The sequence below is a fragment of the Mirounga leonina genome, unplaced genomic scaffold (assembly GCF_011800145.1).
Source record: "Mirounga leonina isolate KUSES-001 unplaced genomic scaffold, KU_Mleo_1.0 Mir_53, whole genome shotgun sequence".
Classification (NCBI taxonomy): domain Eukaryota; kingdom Metazoa; phylum Chordata; class Mammalia; order Carnivora; family Phocidae; genus Mirounga; species Mirounga leonina.
The window spans coordinates 12,822,009-12,845,631 of NW_023270807.1; the positions used below are offsets into that span (position 1 = coordinate 12,822,009).

The 23,623-nt window shown below is 42.5% G+C and overlaps 1 protein-coding gene across 4 annotated transcripts in view; it reads right to left on the minus strand.

The window, feature by feature from the left end:
* RCAN2 (regulator of calcineurin 2) overlaps positions 1–17,951 on the minus strand; it is a 267,426-nt gene extending 249,475 nt beyond the window's left edge. Inside the window, exon 1 of one of the 4 annotated variants that reach the window (XM_034991418.1) lies at positions 17,801–17,944. The gene's annotated coding sequence lies outside the window, so the exon portion shown is untranslated. Of the gene's footprint in view, positions 1–17,241; positions 17,447–17,707 lie in introns of those variants that run through there. The other 3 variants (XM_034991416.1, XM_034991417.1, XM_034991419.1) reach the window with 3 other exon arrangements.
* Positions 17,952–23,623: the final 5,672 nt, after the last annotated feature.

The window sequence follows — 23,623 nt, forward strand, 5'->3', positions numbered from 1 at the left end:
TCCCGGAAAGCTACTGAATACCTTTATCATTAGAGATGACCAAAGTAAGAATTTCCATAGCCCCTGCCTAAGAAGAGCCCTGCATTTCAAGGTGAGCATTTAAAAAAAAAATAACAGATGGCCATTCTCATTAATGAAATGCAGGTTCTAAGGACACTATAATAATCTGTTGCAAAGACCCGAGAATATATAAAGGATGAAAGAGTTGGCAGGGGGGCGCCTGGGTGGCTCAGTCGCTAAGCGTCTGCCTTCGGCTCAGGTCATGATCCCGGGGTCCTGGGATCAAGCCCCGCATCGGGCTCCCTGCTCTGCGGGAAGCCTGCTTCTCCCTCTCCCCCTCCCCCTGCTTGTGTTCCTGCTCTCGCTGTCTCTCTCTCTGTCAAATAAATAAATCTTTAAAAAAAAAAAAAAAGAAAGAGTTGGCAGGAACTTTGGTTGTGAATTTGTCCAACCCCTTAATGGTATAAACTAGAAATCCGAGGCCCAAGTGGGTAAGGGAAGGCCCCATCTCTCGTGGGGAAATCACAGCCCACCCAGGACAAAAGCCCAGCTCTTCTGATTTCCCTGCTCTGCACCTCACGGCGTTCTCTCTGTACCACGCAGGCTGTCAGGACAGTACTAGACGGTGGTAATAGTAGTCACATATACCGATTGGGCACTTCAAGGTGTTTGACGCTCTTCTACACATTTTACTAAAGTAGGGAAATCTTATTAAAATGTTACACAAGAGAAGGCCAATAAATTGAATGCAGAAACAAACAAACAAAAATGCCCTCTCTTCTAAAGGCTCTCCAAATTGCTCTCATGCCAGGTTTATTTCCCAGCTTTGCAGACCTCAGCCCACAAGCCGCGCGGCTTGCCCACATGCTGCAAAACCGACCTCTCCTTTCTCGGCACCACAACTCGCTGGCGTCTGTTCCGGGGCTACAAAAATCTTACCAGGGATTCGTCGGAAGCAATACTAAAGAGCTAAGGATAAACACACTGTCCCATGTTCCCTCCTCTCTGAGTGTCTGCATTTAACAGGGCTTTCCTTTTCTTTACCCAAAAAAGCAACGGATGTAGTAATTTTGGACAGAATGAAAGACCTTTCAAACCTTTTGAATCAAGCCTTTTAAATCTCAATACACTGTCATTATCTCCTCTGCTTACGTGGGGCTGGTACTACTTCTTAGCTGGCATTCACAAATCTTCATGGTGGTGCTGAGCAAGTGATCATAAACCGTGGGTGATGGGCACACACCACTGTCAGTTATGGGAGTCAGGACAAAGAGTAACAAAGAATATAACGGCACCTCGATTGATAGGGCTGGTCAGAGAACCACAGCAAGGGAGAATTTCTTCTAAGGTCAGACCTTAACCTTCCCAGATACGGTTGACAGGTTGAAAGGAAATGTCAACGCCTCACCCCTAAAGGCCAGACCCTTGGTGGGTGGAGGAGCATTGTTTTGGAAGTTTTCACCATGGAGTGCAGAGGAATTCAGTTTGCTCAGATCTGAAAAATGTACAGACCGTTTTTTTTTAGGAAAAGAAATATATACTGCCTCTGTCCCAATTTTGACTTAAACCATTCTTATTGTGACAATATTTAAATATGTCCAAACAGAAAACTAAGTTCTTAGGTTTCAATTCCTCTGAAACCATCACACTCCAACTAAATATTCTAACCAAATACAAAGGAAAATTTTTTTTATTTTCTTTTTTTTAAAGATTTTATTTATTTGACAGACAGAGACAGCGAGAGAGGGAACACAGGCAGGGGGAGTGGGAGAGGGAGAAGCAGGCTTCCCACCAAGCAGGGAGCCAGATGCGGGGCTCGAACCCAGGACCCTGGGATCATGACCTGAGCCCAAGGCAGATGCTTAACAAGGAAAATTTTTTTAAAAAATCCAATTCAAATGAACAACATTGATGTGATATTCAGGTGATGCTGTTTTGCTAAAATAACCCTCCACTCTCACTGTGACTCATACTAAGAACAGCAACATGGATGTTCTGGAGTTCTGAATGCTCTCACCACCCACCTTGAAGTAGGCCTCTCTTCCCTCATTTTGCAGGCCATTCCCTGCAAAACTAACTAGTGCTCTACACCATCACATGCCATCACGTGTGGCAAATGACAGAAGCCCACCAGTCCATTCCTATAAGCCCATGGCAACGAAAGTAGTATTTGCACCAACATGACTGGACATAAAAACATACATTCAGGCACCAAAATCACATGGCACCATTATTCATTAATAGATGGTCATCTGGATGACCCAGAATAGGCTAATATCCTTTTGGATTATCAGTGAGGTAAAAAAGCCCTCAAAATTTAAATGTCCCCATGCATCGGTCCTATGCCCCTCGCCCAGGAATGCCTCCACGGGCCTCACTGTGACCGGGAGTGATGGGCAGCAGAGGCCGAGGGGCCCCTGGTGAAGCCTGGCGCCACCACGTGTTTACCTGCAAGCCTTAGGCAAGGTACTCCACTTCCCCCAGCCTCAGTCCCCGCATCTAAATGAACAGGGATAAAAATAGAGCCTAGCTCAGCGGGCTGTGAAGAGACGACATGTGTGGTAACATGTGGAAAGTGCTTAGCCCGATGCCTGCTGCTTAACAGGGACTCAATAGCCACAATTATTTCTGTTTAGTCACACATCCCAGCCTCACCAAAAAAAAAAGGGGAGGGGGGAAAACACACTGTCTTACCACAACAGAAGCATTTCAAAATAATTTTGAGTTTGAGACAGAAGCCTTTAGGACGTCTGCCTGCGGGAGGTCCAGACACCCCACGGGCCATCCCTGGGCTGCGGAATGGAAGAGGGACGCGACAGGAGACCCCTTTCTGAGACGAGGCCTTTTGACACACCAAGTAAAAGCAGACACACTTATCTTTGGAGTTCCTTATTTTTACAGTTAGCAATTATGTGAGGAGAACAAAGGCTTTCAAGATACTGGAAGGTGGTGGGATCATTATCCTTGTGCTTCCGAATTATTTAGGCTGGATTTAATGACCAGTTCATTTTACCACTGACTGAGTGCCCCCGAAGGGCGGCGGTGGTGAGGAGTACAGTGGGGGTCACAGCACCAAGGAGGAGAGGCAGCTCACCCTCAGGGCACTTAGTGTCCAGAGGAGGTGTAGGCAAACAAGTAAGCTTCAAATCTACTGGACCCTAACCTCACTAAAGACAAGGACTCCGCCCTACTGGCTTTCATACCCCAGTGGCTAACACAGACCTGATGTATAATAGGTGTGAGTGAATGAATGAATGAGTGAATGAGATATAAAGATTAGCCCATGTATGTGCCATAAATACAGGTTCAAAAAAAAAAAAAAAAAAAGAGTGGCTCTTTAGAGGGCTCAGGGCTTGGGGAAATCTAGAAAAGAGGGAACTTGAAGGAAGACCAGAATTTTAAGAAGCAGAAACAGGAGAATGTCCACCTATAATTTTATACCGTTTGCAATGTGCTCTAAATTAGTTCTCATTAGTAAAACAGTTCTTATCCTAATTATTACTATGTGTAGCCTTTCTATAATATTCTATATCCGCAAATTGTACGCAACTGCTTCTTAGTTTGTTATTTATTATAAGGACTTTTGATTTATTGATAAACAACTTAGTGGTTCATTATTTATTAGAATAGGAAACTGCACAAATAATATCTGGTCTCTAGCAGCCCTGTCTCAATGATTATTATTGGTCTCCTGGGGTTCACTGATAAGTAGCCATAAAAAAGTCAATTTGTAATTAGGAAAGGAATGTGCATATTTGGCAGTGTTCACATTGACATGATTGACAGCAGACAAGACTGACAGAAGCTCTGCAACATACGAGGAATAACCTCATAATGGTATTCGTATATTAAAAATAAGCCACCACCAATCCTAGGATAAGAAAAGAGGTATATGAATGGCTTAAGCAATGAGCAGGATACTATAAAGACTGCATACAAGTATCTTAAGGGGCACCTGGGTGGCTCGGTAGGTTAACTGTCTGCCTTCTGCTCTGGTCATGATCCCGGGGTCCAGCCCAGGGTTGGGCTCCCTGCTCAGCGGGGAGTCTGCTTCTCCCTCTCCCTCTGCCCCTCCCCACTGCTCATGCCCTCTCTCCCCCTCTCTCTCTCTCTCTCAAATAAATAAAATCTTAAAAAAAAAAACCAAATATCTCAATAGTAGGAAACCAAAAGCAAAAAAGAGACATAATTTTGGAAAATCACTAAAAGGACTGGCCTGATCAAAAAAGAATAATTAAAACTGAATAAAAAAACATCTGGCAAGGAAAATAACTGTCTCAGGGAGGATCTGTCGCCAAACTAGATAATGACCCATTTCTACTAGATGTTCTTAAATTGAGATGATCTCAAATGACTATAAGTTTCTCCTTTTTTTACATTAAAAAAAATATCCTTTAAGGGCACCTGGGTGGCTCAGTTGGTTAAGCGGCTGCCTTCGGCTCAGGTCATGATCCTGGAGTCCCGGGATCAAGTCCTGCATCAGGCTCCCTGCTCAGCAGGGAGTCTGCTTCTCTCTCTGACCCTTCCCCCCCCCACCTCATGCTCTCTCTCTCTCTCTCTCTCATTCTCTCTCAAATAAATAAAATCTTTTAAAAAAATATCCTTTAGCTAAGTGTTTATATTCTACTGTCAGAACATCACTTTTTTTTTTTTTTTTGCAGGAAGAAGATTATCTGTAACTTTACTTGTTTATCCAGTCTTTTGGAAGGAAGAAGTATTATTTTAGCTTTTCAAAGCCTAGGATCACTGAGATGAGGGGCCCTGAGAAGAAAAATGGGGGTGACAGATTCTAAAAGGAAAGTCTCTGAACAAAGTCAGAGGGAGGACTCTGTCATGATCTAGAATCAGCCTTCTAGAAATAGAATAACTCAAAGAGAGCTCATGGTCGATGGGAGGTGGGGCAGAATGGGTGCTACTGGGATCTCTTGGGAAATCCACCACATCAGGCTGGCAGAAACACTGGGAACAGCCCCCAAACACCAGTTAGTGAATGTCTCTAATCTTTATTATTCTTTGGATCTTCTTTCCTTAATGATATGTCCTTGAAATTTACACTGTCATAAAAATACCTAGGATTGGTTTTCATGAATATCCATTAACCTACTTCTGATTTTGTTCAGATAAAATAACCTTCTCATAGTATCACACCTTGGCTTGAGTTGTAAGACAATAGCCAGGTAGGGCTGTGAGAGTATCGTGACAGCTGGGCTAAGAGGAAGAGGTTCTTTTCTCGCTCTCTCTCTTTTTTTAAGATTTTATTTATTTATTTATTTGTCAGAGAGAGCACACACAAGCAGGGGGAGTGGCAGGCAGAGGGAGAAGCAGACTCCCCACTTCGCGAGGAGCCCGATGCGGTGCTCGATCCCAGGACCCCGGGATCATGACCTGAGCCAAAGGCAGCCGCTTAACAACTGAGCCAGCCAGGCGTCCTGTGAGGAAGGGGTTCTATTCAAGGTGAGAAGAAACACTGAAGGCCTGGTATACAACTGGGCCTTCTCACCAAGACAAGAGCCTTTGCAAAAAGTAGAGTCCTACTTAAATGTAAGATTTTTAAAAAGCAATTTTAAAGAATAAAACTAGAAGCCTCATGAGGAGCCACTACATTTGAAGATTTCCACATTTGGAGACGCTGAAGGCCATTTCAGGAATAACAGGGTCATCCCTACAGCACCTGCCTTGCAGCCTCCTGGGAGCTGCTTAGATTAATAAAAAGCAGCATGAAAAAAGCAGAGCACCACACAGGCAAAACCACACATCTGGGTTTTCCCACAGGACCACTGTGGACTGTCCCATGTCCCATGTAAGCTATTAATAATGTCACTAATATACAATTGAGCCTATGTAGAGCCAGGCTAAATTTCTTAATGTCCTCAGTTTCTGGTTTAATGGTCTGAACAGTTTTCACACAGCCTGAAGGAAGTCTTGAATCAGAGTAACTTGCATCTAGGGGAGGCAAGGCGAGCTGTCCAGGTTTACCATTTATCTCACCTCTACCAGGAGACAACCTTTCCAAATCAGTCCACACACAGGTGGGGGGGCCGTGCCAACCTCCCTGGCCCTCCAGAAGGACACCAGCCCTCCTAGTGTAGTTGCAGACCAGAATGAGGAATCCCCTCTCCCCACCCATGATATCCCAGGAGGCAGAACCCAAACCAACATCCAAGATGTGAGCCAAGAATCCCCTTGGGGTCTCCATGAACTGTGGCACTTAGACGCAAGGTCAGAAGGTACGCCTTGAATATCTGACCGAGCAAGTATTTCAATACAGAGCTTCACCCAAATGTCACCTTGTCAAATTTTGAGGTTTAATGCTAAACAACAGCTGTGTGTGGCACAGAAATCACCAAGAGACAGAAAAATAAGAAAATAAAGGATACCAAATAAACACATTTACGATAGATCAGTTGCTGAATATCTTGGCTGACCAAAATTTAATCTTTTTATAAATGGCTGTCCATACATCATAAAAGATCAAATGAATATCATTAATGCAACACAGCAGGAAAAAATTAACATTCATGAATTAATACTTTGCTTTCACTTGTCTTGTCAAAGCTGGGACTTTGCTCTTGAGCATACAAATTTTTGCCTGAACTACCATTAATTTATCTGAATTTACCATCCTCTATTTCCAAATTCATATGATACCTATAATCAAATAAATAATTTCTTTCTGGACAAATTATTAAACCTCAAGAGATACATATAAATTGGACTTTGATTTGTCCTGGTGAGACCCCAATACTAGACTTTTATCTTTAATGGCTACAGAAGTCAAAATAAAAAACAAATTATATGCATTTAGCCTGTCTTGCAGAAAATTTCATGGGGGAAAATGATACAAATTGGCTGTTTATCTCAATAAATTGGTCAATATAGCCAACATGGTTGATGATAGCCTAATAGTGAATGCAGAGACTTTTGGTGAAAGACTAATCTGATAAATCACCAAGTTAAAATTCTAGAATGATAACCATTTAAGTGATTTCAAGAAGATTCCAATGGAAAACCTAGTTATTTATACAAAATAGTTTACTCTGCATCGTGTTCCATTTCCTGGAAGGTGAAAAAGACATGCTTGTCTGAAGCTTGCCCCAAAGGCCCTGCCAACAGTGAAAGGGAACCAGTCAAACCCAACTCAAGTAAATAAGGATGCAAACCTGCTGTGCCTATTTTTCAGGATTTAAAGGCAAACTGAACCAGTTCTCCCTTAAGCAGAGGTTGCTTATTCTACTTCATTTAAGTCAGCTTTAGTAACTCAAAAGGCTGCAATGACAGTTGCCAGGGTTCCGGCCCCACACGGCCCAGAGCATCATATGCCAAGCCCCTGATAAAAGAACCACAGGGAGAAAAGTGAATCCACTATCGTCAACTCTCCTACAAACCCTCATGCATGTAAAATCTACCAGATCCCTCCACCCACACATTCTCAACTCCCACAAAAAAAGCCCAACCTCCCTGAAGTAATTGTTAAGCAGGCACATTTCCAGAGTAAAGGTTATCTCTGGAAAGCACTAATACCAACCATCCCTCACTTCCACCAAAAAAGTGCCTGTAAGCAGGACAGAGGTGAGACCTACATTTTAACGCACTGCTTGTGGGACTGTTAACTGCTACAACCTCCTGGAACAACAATTAAATGCAAAGTCAACATGCAGAGAAAGCCTTAAGAAGGTCCATCTATTTGAGTTAAAGTAATTTGATAATTTGGTTAATTGGGAATCATCTAAATGCTCAACAATAGGGGGGAAGGTAAATGAATTTGGTAAAATCATACAAGGGAATGCTATGGAGATACTGAAAACAATGTTCACAAAGATTGTCGACTTTACATGAAAAGTTATTTAAAACATTTGGTGAAATGCACAGAATGCAAAATTCTATACACAGTACAATCCCAATTCTACGTTGGGAATGCATATAAAAAGCCTGAAAGGACATACAACAAAATGTTAGTAGTAATTATCATTTGCTCATAGTAATACATGTGATTTTAATTTTCTCTTTTTATACTCTTCTGTTTTAATTTTATAGAAAGCACCTATGTCCAAGAAAAAGAAACCATTAAAAAATCAGGCCAGAGGGTCTCTAGTCTTCCTGCCAAGGAGACAGACCTCAGCAGACACTGGGGGAATATTTCTAGCCTTCCTGAGCAGATTCCATGTTCCACCTGTCTCTCGCACTTAAGCTCTGGTGATGATTTCTTATACTCCACATCAGGTCTATGCCTTTCTCGACCTCGGCTTTGACTTTCAGCCTTCTCTGTTTATACTAAAACACCCCTCTGGCAGTTACCTCTTGTCTGTAAATCTTGTTCTCCACCCCCCCTTCACCAGCAGGACCCACTTCTACAGCCTGGTCAGCCTCCTCCTGGCCCAGTCTGGTCAAGTCTTAGTACAGACAAGTTACCCTTGAAAAAAACAGGCATCACAAACAAACTAACCAATAAACAGGGCCAGGAAATACAGGTTGCGTAATGCATTCTATAAAAGCATTTTATACACAGTGGCCCTCCCTCCCCAACTACCCCAGGCCCAACTATAACTGATCTCTTGGGAGGTCCCCACCGTGGCAATCATCCTTAGCATCCATGCAGGGCTTTGCATTTTTCAGTGCACATTCACAGACTCACAGCATTTCATCCTCATGATTCTGTAAGGTGGGAAGATCAAGTATTCTTTTCCTAATTTTGTACAGCTAAGGAAACGGCGATCCAGCGAATGGGCTCTGAGTGGCTTGTTCCCCCCGCCCCCCATCCTCAGGGTGCGCCCATCTGTAAATAGTGATGATAACACCCGCATGGTGGAGTTGTTGTAAGGATTAAATGAGATAACATATGCAGGGTGCTGAGCACAGGGTCTGGAACAAGGGCAGCATTCAACAAATACCAGCTCCTATAACTGTTAGGTCAATGAAAAGCTCAAGGTTACATAGCTGGGAAGTGACAGCACCAGGATGAGAATGCAGGCCTTTTCATGCCAAGTCCATGCTTTTTCTACTTTGTCCCCATCACCGTAAGAGGAGTATTAGGGCATGGCTCGTGCCCTCAAAGAACTTGTAATATTTTGTAGGAGGCCTATCTCAAGTGCATGTAACAACAAAGCAGCTATTCCCACAAAGAGCTAAGGCAACTGGAATAAAAACTAGGATATAGCTCTCAAATCATACAATTCTTTGTTCCAACAGCAACTGTTAACTGTGACGCTATCTTCTTATGCACACATTCCAAAGCGTAGGAAACCCAAGTTTCATCCCCGTGTCAAAGTGAGTTGTGTAGGGGGAAATCAGATATGAAAATAAGTCCCTTTTCCATACTAATAATAGAAAGTCTTTTCTGTGGGCATTCTGAACTTCAGGAAGTTTGAGCTATTTTTGGAAACTTTTCTCTAGCTTCCAGAAAGTACCATTCATGATGGTACACTTTAAGAGACTTGAAAAACAGCTTTGGTTGAGTTCAAGGCTGCTTCTTAAAAAAAGCTTCAACTCGATTAATTAACTTACAACATGTGACACCTGGCGGCTGACAACACAAGGACAGGGAACATGTTAAAGGCAAAGGCAACATGCACACAAACACAGAGTAGGAAGTTAATAAGAAAACTCTGTCGACATTTATTTGATACCATAGTAATAATCCCATAATAATGGGATCCAGGATTGCCAACCCTAGGCATACTATTTCTTTAATGGTAATCTTGGCCTATTTATGATATGACAAAAGGAGAGCCTAAAACTTTGTGTTATGGAACGTTGAAGCTTCTTTACATGGAAGAATTTACTTTTCATGTAAAGTCAACAATCTTTGTGAACACTGTTTTCAGTATCTGCATAGCATTCCCTTGTATGATTTCACCATGACTTTCAGCCTTCTCTGTTTATACTAAAACACCCCTCCGGCAGTTACCTCTTGTCTGTAACTCTTGTTCTCCACCCCCCCTTCACCAGCAGGACCCACTTCTACAGCCTGGTCAGCCTCCTCCTGGCCCGGTCTGGTCAAGTCCTTCTTTGTATCTACTAATGGATACTTTGAGATTCACATCTTGGAAGGTTTTTAACATGCCATGTGTTTTTATATTCTCAATATCTACTACTTTCTAAGAGAAATGATGCTCGTTAAGGGGTGGCCCTGAGCCAAACTATGAAGTAGAAGAAGGCTTTCTTAAGAAACGCTCTACCTCCTTTTGTCTGTTCTGCTGGGAATAAGGGGTTAGGACTCCCATTGGCTGAGCCCCTCCAACGAGGCACTCGGGTAGGCAGTGCCTACTTTGTTATCTTTGTCACTCCTTACTGCAGCCATGCAACATGTACATGAATCACCCTAATTATTCAGAGATGAGGAAACTAAGTCCCATAGAAGTTGAGTGACCCATCTAAGATAAAGAAACTGATCAGTGACTATGGAACGGTCTTCCACATAGGTGCTCATTCAGGTTTCCCCTCACTGAACTGGGCTCCCCCAACATCAGACACCCCTGTGTTAGTTAGTACCTGCACTATAGACTAGTTCACATCACACAGTTAAGGACAGGCCATCATTTGAGTTAGTCTTCTTCATTTTTTAAATTTTGTAAGATTGATTTATTTATTTGGGGGGGGTGCAAGCGGGGTTGGGGCAAAGAGAAAGGGAGAGAGCCTCAAGCAGGCTCCATGCCCGGCACTGTTGGTGGAAATTGGTATGGAGGTTCCTCAAAACATTAAAAATAGAATCATATGATTCAGGAATTCCACTACTGGGTATTTACCCAAAGAAAACAAAAACACTAATTCAAAAAGATATATGCACCCCTATGTTTACTGCAGCATTATTGACAATAGCCAAGATAGGGAAGCAGCCCAAGTGTCCATCCATAGATGAAATGATAAAGAAGAGGTGGTATATATATACAATGGAGTATTACTCCGCCATAAAAAAAAAAAAAAAATGAGATCGTGCCATTTGCAACAACGTGGATGCATCTAAAGGGTATTATGCTAAGTGAAATATGTCAGTCAGAGAAAGAGAAATACCATATGATTTCACTCCTGTGTGGAATTTAAGAAGAAACAAAACAAACAAAAAGACAAAAATCAGACTCTTAAATATAGAGAACAAACATGGTTGCCAGAGGGGTGGGGGGTGGGGGGATGGGTGAAATAGATAAAGGGGATTAAGAGTACACTTATCCATGAGCACTGTATAGAACCATGTCATGTATAGAACCACTGAATCACTATACTGTTAAGAAGGAGGAGAAGAAAAAGAAGAGGTAGTGGTAACAGGAGTAGTAGTCATATTCCTGTTCTAAAAGTGAGCAGGCACCTGGGTGGCTTAGTCAGTTGGGCATCTGACTCTGGATTTCAGCTCAGGTCGTGATCTCAGGGTGGTGAGATTGAGCCCCTTGACGGGGTCTACGCTGAGTGTGGAATGTGCTTAAGATTCCCTCTCCATCCACGTCTTCCCCCCTCGTACTCTCTCCCTCTCTCTCTCTCTCAAAAAAAATTAAAATAAGAATAAACTAAAAGTTACCAGGCAGGCATGATTTTAACCTAAATCAGTGGCTCTAATGTACAATTTGAGACATGGTGGCAGGACTTCAAAATGTCAAGACTCTAGAGATCATCTAGTCAAGCTCTTCTCCCATTAATGTACAGATTTAAAACAACTAACGCCTAAGAAGGGCTGTAATTTGGCAGAGGTCACACAACAAATCAGGTGTAGAGCCCAGACGCGAGCCAGGCCTCCTGACTCAGGGCTGTTCTCTTTTACAGCATTAGCCACAAATATTCAAACATAGGGTAAAAAACACATTCCAGACTCATAGGACTTATTCCAATGGTATTAATTCACACTGGTGATTCAGAGTGCTGGTCAGGCCTCTTATTGTGTGGCCTAGATAAGGTACTCTCTCTTTGCCTTGGGTCTCTTATCAATTATGAAAATAACAATAGCGTCTGCCTCATTCGGTTATTGTGTGGGTCAAATGTGATAATTCATGGAGCTCTAACTTCTTTGTGCTCAGCATAAACAATGAATGAATGTTATATTATTATTATCATTAAAATTATTTTTACTGTTACTACTAGTCTAGTTCAGATAATTGACAGCTCATACTTTCACCTTTGGGGAAGTAGGTAGAAACAACTTTCTGCTATCAAATTCATCTCCATCTTCTCTAAAGGCAGGCCTAACAGTCTCAGGAATGAAGGTGAGATGAGTAGAAGGTTAGCACCAGAAATAAAGAAATTACCTTTGCAAATAAAATTGCCTACGGAGCATTTTCATTTGATGTTGAAAGTCAAAATTCCCCATCTTTCTCAAACCTACTTTCTCATTAACTTCCCCTTTCCCTCAGTTTTATTGATATATAATATATAATATTATATTTATTTTAGGTGTATATCATAATGATTTGGTGTTTGTATATATTGCAAAGTGACTGCCACAGTAAGTTCAGTAAACATCCAGCACCTCACGTAGTTACACTTTTTTTTCCTTATGATGACAACTTTTAAGATCTACTCTCTAGGCAACTTTCAAATATACAGTACAGGATTATTAACTATAATCACCATGCTATATATTACATCCCCAGGGCTTATTTATAACTGGAAGTTTGTACCTTTTGACCCCCTTCTCCCATTTTGTCCACCTCCCATCCCCCACTCTCTGGCAACCACAAATCTCTTCCCTGTATCTATGAGCTTGGTTTCTTTAAATTCCACATATAAATGAGATCATGCAGTACTTATCTTTCTCTGTCTGACTTATTCATTTAGTAAAATGCCCTCAAGGTCCATCCATGTTGTTGCAAATGACAGGATTTTCTTCTTCTTATGGCTGATTAATATTTTCTATTCTATTCTATTCTATTCTATTCTATTCTATTCTATTCTATTCTATTCTATTCTATTCTATTCTATATATATCCATTCATTCATCTGTGGACACTGGGGTTGCTTCCATCTCTTGGCTATTGTAAATAATGCTGCAGTGAACACGCGGTGCAGATATTTTCTCAAGATAGTGATTTTGTTTCCTCCTGATAAATTTCCAAAAGTGGGGTTGCTGGATCATGTAATAGTTCTACTTTTAATTCATTTAGGAACTTCCATGCTGTTCTCCATAATGGCCACACCAATTTATATTCCCACCAACAGTGCACAGGGATTCCCTTTTTCCCACACACCTGCTAACACTTACCTTTTGTTTTTTTGTTTTGTTTTTTGTTTTGTTTTGGTAATAGTCATTCTAATAGGTGTCAGGTGATACCTCATTGTGGTTTTGATTTCCACTTCCCTGATGGTTAGTCATGTTGAGCACTTCTCTACGTACTTATTGGCCATGTGCCTGTGTTCTTTGAAAAAAAAAATGTGTGTATTCAGATCCTCTGTCCATTTTTTAATTGGATTGTTTAGGGTTTTTTTTTTGCTATTGAGTTATATGTGTTCTTTATATACTTTGGATAGTAACCCTTTTCAGATAAATGATTTACAAATAGTTTATCCTACTCCATGGGTTGCCTTTTCATTTTGTTAATGGTTTTCTTTGTTTTGAAGAAGTTTGATGTAGTCCCATTTATTTTTGCTTTTGTTTTCACTGCTTTTGTTGACAAATCCAAGAAATCATTGCCAAGACCAACGTAAAGGGCATTACCCCCCATGTTCTCTTATAGAAATTTCATGGCTTCAAATCTTACATTCAAGACTTTCATCCATTTTGAATTAATTTTTGTGTATGGTATAAGACAGTGGTCCAGTTTTATTCTTTTGCATATGGCTGTCCAGTTTTCCTAACACCATTATTGAAGAAACTATCCTTTCCTCATTGTATATTCTTGGCTCCCTTGTCATAAAATAATTAACCATATATTTGTGGGTTTATTTTGGAGATCTCTATTCTGTTCCACTGATTTATGTATTTGTTTTTATGCCATGTTGTTTTGGTTACCATAATTTTGTAACATAGTTTAAAATCAGAAAGTGTGATGCCTCCTGCTTGTTCTTCTTTCTTGAGATTGTTTTGACTATTTGGGGTCTTTGTGGTTCCATACAAATTTTAGGATTGTTTGTTCTATTTCTGTGAAAAAGCCATTGGTATTTTGATAGGGATTGCACCGAATCTGTAGATTGCTTTGAGTGGTATGGACATTCTAACAATAGTAATTCTTCCAACCCATGAGCATGGAGTATCTCTCCATTTATTTGTGCCTTCTTCAATTTCTTTCATCAATGTCATAGTTTTCAGTGTACAAGTCTTTCACCTCCTTGGACAAATTTATTCCTAGTATTTTATTCTTGTTGATTTAATTATAAATGGGATTGTTTCTTTACTTTCCCTTTCTGATAGTTCATTATTAGTGTATAGAAATGCAACTTAGGGGTGCCTGGGTGGCTCAGTCGTTAAGTGTCTGCCTTTGGCTGAGGTCGTGATCCCAGGGTCCTGGGATCGAGCCCCACATTGGGCTCCCTGCTTGGCGGGAAGCCTGCGTCTCTCTCTGCCACTCCCCCTGCTTGTGTTCCCTCTCTCGCTGTGTCTCTCTCTTCAAATAAATAAATAAAATCTTTAAAAAAAAATAAAAAAAAAAAGAAATGCAACTTATTTTTGTATATTGATTTTATATTCTGCAACTTTACTGAATTTGTTTATTAGTTCTAACAGTTTTTTAGTGAAGTCTTTAGAGTTTTATATATATATATATGTCATCTGCAAATAGAGAGGTTTTTTTTGTTTGTTTGTTTTTTAAAGATTTTATTTATTTATTTAAGAGAGAATGAGATAGAGAGAGAGCATGAGAGGGGGGAGGGTCAGAGGGAGAAGCAGACTCCCCGCCGAGCAGGGAGCCCAACGTGGGACTCGATCCAGGGACTCCAGGATCATGACCTGAGCCGAAGGCAGCCGCCTAACCAACTGAGCCACCCAGGCACCCCGCAAATAGAGAGTTTTACTTCTTCCTTGCTTATTTGGTGCCTTTCAATTTATTTACTTTTCTAGCCTAATTGCTCTGTATTTAAGACTTCCAGAACTATGTGGCAAGAGTGAGCATCCTTGTTTTGTTCCTGATCTTAGAGGAAACGATTTCAGTTAAAATTCCCCATCTTTCTCAAACCTAATCTTTCTCACTTAATTCCTAACTCAGTTAAAAATCTGACCATCCATCTAGACATCAACTCCTTACACACACTTACCCACTTGGTGACCTAGTGCCTCTGATTTTCCCTCCGAAATGGCTCTCTGAGGATCTCTCTTCTCTTTCTCTATTCTACCTGGTTCAGGCACAACTAATTTTATCTATTTATTTATTTTTGCTTGGATCACTCCAGTGGTCTAAAATCTCAGCTCCTTCCCCTTTTGCAACACCACCTACTTATCACCTCCAAAGTCACTTGTGCAAAATGCAAATTAGGGGCGCCTGGGTGGCTCAGTTGGTTGGGTGACTGCCTTCGGCTCAGGTCATGATCCTGGAGTCCCGGGATCAAGTCCCGCATCGGGCTCCCTGCTCGGCAGGGAGTCTGCTTCTCCCTCTGGCCCTCCCCTCTCTCATGCTCTCTGTCTCATTCTCTCTCTCAAATAAATAAATAAAATCTTTAAAAAAAAATGCAAATTAGATCAAATCATTTCTCTCATAAAGGCTGTATAATTTCTCCTCTTCAGCAGAGTATATTCATATCCCAGGCTCATTGAAACATCCCCCCACAACTCTCCTGCCACCCCCTCACTTCAGAGCACCCAGATGTTCTTTCAACACAAACTTTACTCCCATGTGGAACACCTACCTAGCCCCTTCTCTAGAAAATTGCAATTGTCTACTGGAATGTAGCCCAAACATGAACTTTTCTGCAAGCTCTTTCAGATTCCCTCCACCCTTCTTCTCTGGGCTTCCAATGAACTTGTTCCTATCTCCACTAACCATTCACCACACTGATCACTATCACTCATTTTCTTATCCTTCTTTTCTGCTAGATTGATTCCTGAAAGGCATGGGCCTCCTTCTTTTATCCACTGTCACAGGCCCTACATAACACACAGTACATGCGTGACAAAGAATTGTTGAATAAACCAAGTGGATGGTACCCAAAGTAAAAGGAATAAAAAAAAAAAATGAGACCTCAGTGACTATCAAAGCTGATCTCAATTAAAGCTCATTTCTGTAATATATATAACTAACTGCAAACGATTATGTAAGTACTTTTCAAAAGAGTGTGATACGAACTTGCAAATGGCAAATCTCTCAAGTTCCCACTTAGGCTTCTTAAATGTTCATCAATGGAGAGAGAGCACCACATCCTCCCAGATTTAGTTGGGTTCTGCAGGGCCTGCACACACCAGACATTCTGAAAGCTCCTGCAATCCTGCAGCTTTATTTGAGGACACTTTTCCCCTCACAAAATTCTGTGGACTGGACTCGGGTAGTAGGTGCTCAATAAATGCTGATTTGATTTGCAGTGGATTTGAAAGCAAAGTGCAACTCACATTGTAGACTAATTCAATGCAATGACTGATTGTACTTAAGATAATAGCACTAAGGCTAAAGAAAATCAATGGCTAGACTGAAAAGCAGCCAAATGCTCACTCCCCTGCCTTGTTCCACAGTGCTGACCTGCTTCTTGATCCTTTCCAGCTTCTGAGATTTTCTGACTTCACTGTTTCCCCAGAATGGAGGGGGCCAGTTAGCAAGTGTTGCCCTGTACTTGTGATATATTTGCCCTGTGTTTTGATGTTGATGTAATATGTGATAAAGTTGAGTGGCATTTTTTAAAATGTCCTACTTTTTCTAAAGCCTACCCTCTGTGTGCCAGGTTAAGTGGGATTCTAGCTGAAGTAAGGAAGAAGTATGGACTGGAACGTTGTAGCATTTTTTTCACCTTCATTTGTGGGACTGTATGTTAAAGGGAGCCCAGAAACTTTTGTTTTTACTAAAAAAAAAAAAAAAAAAGCTCGGGCAGCGAACTCTAAATTAGATGTCCATTGAACACTTGAAAACATGCACTCCGCTATAATTCATTCTGGGATAAGAAAAAGACAGTGCCTTGGAGAATAAATCATTAACTAAAAGTCAAACCGAGACACCCTGGAAACCAGTGAGGCCAGGCGGCCGGGATTTGCCTGTTCCCTCTGGTGACTTCTAGAGCGAAGCATCCCACAGGCAGACAAACTCGGCACACCCCTTCTATTTCACTTTTCAAACTTGAAGTTATTTTTAGATGACCCATGCCCGCTAATCCCAGGCAGGACAATTCCCAGCCCGCTGCGCCTCAAAGTACCTTCCTCGTCCCCGGCACTTCTTTGTAAGCACCGGGAAAGGAGTTTCTCCGTTTTCTTCCTTTTTTCTCAGAGTGTAGTCCACCCGCCCTTTCCCTCTCTCCAAACCTCAGTCCCGGGGGCCACAGGCGTCATCCTCGCTGTTCTACTTATGCACCTGCTGCTACTGGAAAGGCGAACTCTTGGGCCACTAGGAATGGGGCAGGGGCTCTCTGAGACCCGCGCCCTCTAGAGGGGGGTCAAGGCAGACCTCTGCCCCCCATCCCCACCCCCGAGGCGGCCGCGGGGGCTGACAGCTGGAGCAGACCACCCTCCGCCCCTCCGCCGCTGCCTCCCCCTGCCCGGCCCCAGAGCCCCGCCGCGCTCGCCCGCCCCCTGCCGCGTCCTCCGGCACGGCCGGGGCGCAGCGCGCAGCCCCGACAGGACAGGGCGCAGGGGCGAGCGGGCCAGCGCGGTTACATAACCGACCTGCTGGGCGTCCGCGATGCGCCGGCAGAGGCTGAGGCGGCGGCTCGGGCGTCCGCGGGGCCGGAGAGTGCGGGCGCGGCGCTGTCTGCTCACCTGCCCGCCGGTGCGAGCGCGTGGGGGCGGGCGCGGGGCCCGCGGGCCTGGGCGTGGGGCCGTGCGCGGCGCGCCCCGCCTCCCGGTCTCGAGGTCCGTGCGTCCCCGGCTCTCGGCCTCCCGCCCGCTCCTCCCCGCAACCTCGGCCGCCGTCAGCCGGGACAAAGCGGCTCCGGGGAGGGGCCGAGCCGGCGGCTCTCGCCGGAGCCAGCGGAGATGGGCGCGCCCCCAGCTCCGACTCATCGGGCCAACCTCCAATCAGACCCCAGGAAACCGAAAGCCCCTGTGTGGCCTCCTCTCCTCCCCTCCCCCGCTGACCCGGCGCCCTTCCCGAGCCCGCACCCGCTCCGCTCTCCGGGCTCCCACCCTGCCCTCAGCCTCCCCCCGCCACACCCCGCCTTCCCCTCGGAGTGCCCAGGAAGCGGAGAAGCCCATCTGGCCCCCTAGCGCAGATGCCAGTCCTCAGGAGTCCCGGCCCCAGCGGGGAGGGGCTCCCCGGAGTTACCGCCGGGTGGGGGGCCTCCTGGGGGGCCGGAGTGGGCAGGGATTGTGAAGCTAGGGATGACTGGGCAGCGACGGCCCAGAAGAAACTGGCGGAGAAGCAAACTGTGGTTGGGGAGTAGTGGAAGAGAGACTTTTCTTACACGCAGACTGAGCCCCCGACTCCGGTCGGGAAAGGTCGGGAGCCCCTGGACCGCCCTCGGGGCGTCTGCGCGGGGTGGGTGTGGCGCCCTCTGGCTGGAGACCTGCGTCCGCCCCGCCCACGCGCTGAAGGTGCCCTGCACGGGCTCCTCGGCTTTGCCAGGATTCGCAGCCGCCTGACCTGGGGACAGAGGGCTTCGAGGACTCCTATTGTGTGAGAGCCGGCGACAAGTGGGAGGCTGCTATCCTACAGCAAACGGTTGAATGTGAAGCAGATTCTAGGCTAGATCTGTTTGCTCAACAAGCTTACCGTCTGCTTTACAAAATACAGCAATTCAGAGCCTGAGGAAGCCTGTGGCTCATGGGTGACAAGGGCTGATGGCAGGAGAAAGTCAATAGTGTACAAGACCAGAATAGGGAAAGTGGGGAAAGTTGAAGGAAGAAGGGCCGGGTGGGGGTGGGAGTGCGGACCAACTCAAAGAGGGAATAAATAATATTTAAATCAGTTTTGGGTTCTGCTTTCTCATTGCTATATAAATAGGCCTCTTTCCTTTTGCTTTTTATGCCTTTCTGTTTCCTGATAACGATATTAAAATTGCATTGAAGCCGTGGATAAGTTTCACAATTATTCTTCCCTCACCCACACACTACCTTGTGTTTTCCAAGGCTGATGTAAAATTTCATCTTAAACAAAACCAAGAAACAACAAAAACAGAAAGGTAAACCTTAGCTCTTCGCTCTGATTAATCTGCACTAATATAAATAAAGACAGAATTTCAGAGTTGAAAATGGCCTTAGACTCCTACTCTTCCAAACTTCTGGGTGCATAAATTCATAAATATTCACTGATTTTTTTTTTTAGGTTTTTTTTTTTTTAAGATTTTATTTATTTATTTGAGAGAGAGAGAATGAGAGAGAGAGCACGAGAGGGAAGAGGATCAGAGGGAGAAGCAGACCCCCCGCCGAGCAGGGAGCCCGATGTGGGACTCGATCCCGGGACTCCAGATTCATGACCTGAGCTGAAGGCAGTCGCTTAACCGACTGAGCCACCCACAGGCGCCCCAATATTCACTGATTTAGATGAATTCCAATTTTGAATAGAATTCTCTGGTTCCTGGGGCGCCTGGGTGGCTCAGTCAGTTAAGCAAAGGACTCTTGGATTTCCTCTCAGGTCATGATCTCAGGCTCCTGGGATGGAGAGTGATAGAGAGTGCCGGGAGTCTGCTTCTCTCCCACTCTCTCTGCCCCTCCTCAGCCCCCCTTCATGTGCTCTCTCTCTCTCTCTCTCTCTAAAATGGATGAATGGATCTTTAAAAGAAGAAGAAGAAAAAAAAAGAATCAGCTGAAAAGGCATTCATATACTGAGCCCAATCTTGCCTTCCTGGGATTTTCACTCACTGGTTCTAGTTCACTTTTTAAAGCCATGGAGACAGAGTCCAACTCCTTTTCCAACTGACTGTGTTTCTAATATGTAAAGATAGTCATCATGTCTCACTCACTCCAAGACCCCCCTGTAAAACATCCTTAATCCTTTAGACAAAATCTCACTTGCAGTAAGTAATTCCTAGAATCATCACCAACCTGAAGACTTTGATCTTAATAGCATCTATTTTGTAAATATATATTTACAAAGAAAATTTTCTGGTGATGAAAGTAATATGTTTATTGCAGAAACTCTGAAAAACGTAAGATTCAATGTGAAGATTAATTAATACATGTAACATTCAATTTATCTTAGCTATTATAAAAAGTGAACATGGTCATTTTCCTCCCACTGAGATACAGTATTCTTTTTGTTTGTTTGTTTGTTTCAAATTTTTATTTAAATTCTAGTTAGTTAACATATTGGTTTCAAGAGTAGAATTGAGTGGTTCATCACTTATATACAATACTCAGTGCTCATCACAAAAGCCCTCCTTAATATGCATCAGCCATCTAGCCCCTCCCCCACCACCCCCCTCCATCAACCCCCAGTTTGTTCTCTATCCTAAAGAGTCTTTTATGGTTTGTTTCCCTATCTCTCTCTTTTTTCCCCCTCCCATATGTTCATCTGTTCTGTTTCTTAAATTCCACATATGAATGAAATCATATGGTATTTGTCTTTCTTGGACTGACTTATTTCACATAGCTTAATACACTCTAGCTCCATCCATATCATTGCAAATGGCAAGATTTCATTCTTTTTGATGGCTGAGTAATAGTCCATTGATTATATACACCACATCTTCTTTATCCATTCATCAGTTGATGGACACTTGGGCTCTTTCCATAGTTTGACTATTGTTGATAATGCTACTATAGATCGGGTGCATGTACACCTTTGAAGTTGTATTTCTGTATCCTTTGGATAAATACCTAGTAGTGCAATTGCTAGGTCATAGGGTAGTTCTATTTTTAACTTTCTGAGACAGCTCCATACTGTTTTCCAGAGTGGCTGTGCCAGTTTGCATTCCCACCAACAGTGCAAAAGGGTATTCTTATTTTTTGATAGACTTTGTTTTTTAAAGGTTAAGGTTCATCACAAATTGAGTGGAAGTTATGGATATATCCCATATACTCCCTGCACCCACAAAGTCATAGCCTCCCTCATTACCAATATCCTCCACCAAATTGGTACATTTTTTACAATTGATGAACTTCCTCTGACACATCAGTTTCAACCATAGAGTTGATACTATAGTTTACATTAGGGTTCACTTTTGCTGTTGTACATTCTTTGAGTTTTTCATATGCTTATTTGCCAACTATATATATTCTTTGGTGAGATGTCTGTTCAGATTTTTTGCCCATTTCTTAATTGGGTTGTTCACTTTCTTGTTGTTCTTATTGTTTCTCGTTGTCATTGTTTTAAAAATTCTCTTATAGGGCGCCTGTGTGGCTCAGTCAGTTAAGCGTCTGCCTTCGGCTTAGGTCATGATCCCAGGGTCCTGGGATCAAGTCCCACATCGGGCTCCCTGCTCTGCGGGGAGCCTGCTTCTCCCTCTCCCCCTCCCCCTGCTTGTGTTCCCTCTCTCGCTGTGTCTCTCTCTGTCAAATAAATAAATAAATAATTTTTAAAAAATTCTCTTATAGTTTGAATAACAGTTATTTATCAGATATGTATTTTGTAAATAATTTCTCCAACTCTGTGACTGGACTTCTCATCCTCTTAACAATGTCTTTTACAGAAAAAAAGTTTTTAATTTTATTGAGTTCCAGCTCATCAATGATTTATTTCATGGATTGTGTCTTTAGTGTTTTATCTAAAAAGTCTTCATAATACCCAAAGTTATCTGGATTTTGTCCAATTTTATCTCCTAGGAGTTTTATATTTTGTAGCATTTTATATTTAGGTATATAATACATTTTGAGTTAATTTTTATGAAGGATGTAAGGTCTGTGTCTGTGTGTGTAACATATTTTTTTCACATGTGGATGTCCAGTTGTTCCAGCACTATTTCTTGAAAAGACTATCTTTTCTCCATTGTATTGCTTTTTCTCCTTTGTCAAACACCAGTTAACTATATTTATGTGGCTCTATTTAGGGACTCTCTATTCTGTTCTATTGATCTATTGATCTATTCTTTCAAGAATATCACACTCTCGTAATCACTGTAGATTTATAGTAAGTCTTGAAGTCTGGTTGAATCAGTCCTCTGATTTTGTCCTTAATATTGTGTTGGCTATTCTGGATCTTTTGCCTCTCCATATACACTTTTGAATCAGTTTGTCAATACCTACAAAATAATTTGCCAGAATTTTGATAGAGAGTGCATTGAATCTGTAGGTCAACTTGGGAAGAACTGACATCTTGACCACATTGAGTCTTCTTATCCATGAACACGGACTATCTCTCCATTTGTCTAGTTTTTCTTGGATTTCTTTTATCAGAGTTATGTAGCTTTACCCATATATGTCATATATATATGACTATATATATATATATATATAGTTAAATTTATACCTAAATATTTCACTGGAGGACACTGATGTAAGTGGTATTGTGTTTTTAATTTCACATTCCATTCATTCATTGTTGGTATATGGTCTAGAGACTTTACATGGGAGGAAACAAAAGAACACACATATTCCCTTAAAGAAATAAAGTCAAGAGATGGACTATGATTCTAATAGCTCAAGGAATCTCTGGTGTCAATGTCCTCCAGTCAAAGACCACCATAAACACACCTATTGTTAAACAAGCTGAATTTATGCTCACTGTAATAAAGGAGAATGTATTCCATGGAGATAATGTGGCATGGCATTAAGAGGACATTAGAAGACTTACCATAGGATTTAGACTTGTCTTAAGTGATTTTGGAGAGGGTTTGAGGAAGCAATGCTTTGCTCTACATTGGATGCTCTTAGAAAGGAGGAATACTAATTTGCTTGCATAAATATTAAAAAATCTTATCTATAAGGCAGGAGAAATGAAGTAAGTCTACAGCTATACTTGGCAAAGGAAAGACTTTTCATATTAGCCAGGATAGTGGAATGTTTGATCATTTTTTTCTAGTTTGGATACATTTTTTTTTCTGTTTATATGTGGTTGCAGAAGCTCTTGCTTTTGTCTTGATGCCTCATGGTCCTAGGATATTTTGAGAAACTGTTTGTATTCAAGAGGATAACACCAAGGCCAAGCTGATCATGCCTGACAGATCATAGCTGTTCAGGCCACTTTTCTCTTTCTCACTAGTGACATGTCATCACTGTGACAGATAAACTCTCCCTCACCTTGGCAATCTCATGTAACTTACCAGCCCATCAATAATCCCTAATAATAATCAATAATACCTACTACCTAATGTCCACCACGCTTTTTACAAGTAAAAAATAAACAAAAGTAATATGTGTACAAAATCACAGGGATTTTGAAAGAGAAATGAATAAGCATAAGTCTCCCAAGACAACTAGAGAAAAACAAAAGATTGGGCTGTGTGATGGGCAATGAAAGAAAGAAAAGTTCTGTGAGTATAGGAACGGTGCAGGAAGATGCTATAGAGAGGTCAGGACTTGGGTTAGTCTTCAAAATGAATTGACTTTGGAGAAGAAAATAAGGCAGTGGACCTTTCAAGAGCCACATTAACCCTGTAGGGGATGATCTGTGGCCTTGTTAACTTTACTATAACATGGGGGAGACGGGGAGGGGAGGAGCAGCCAGGACAAGATTCACCTTTAGGGCTGGACAAGCATGGAGATGGA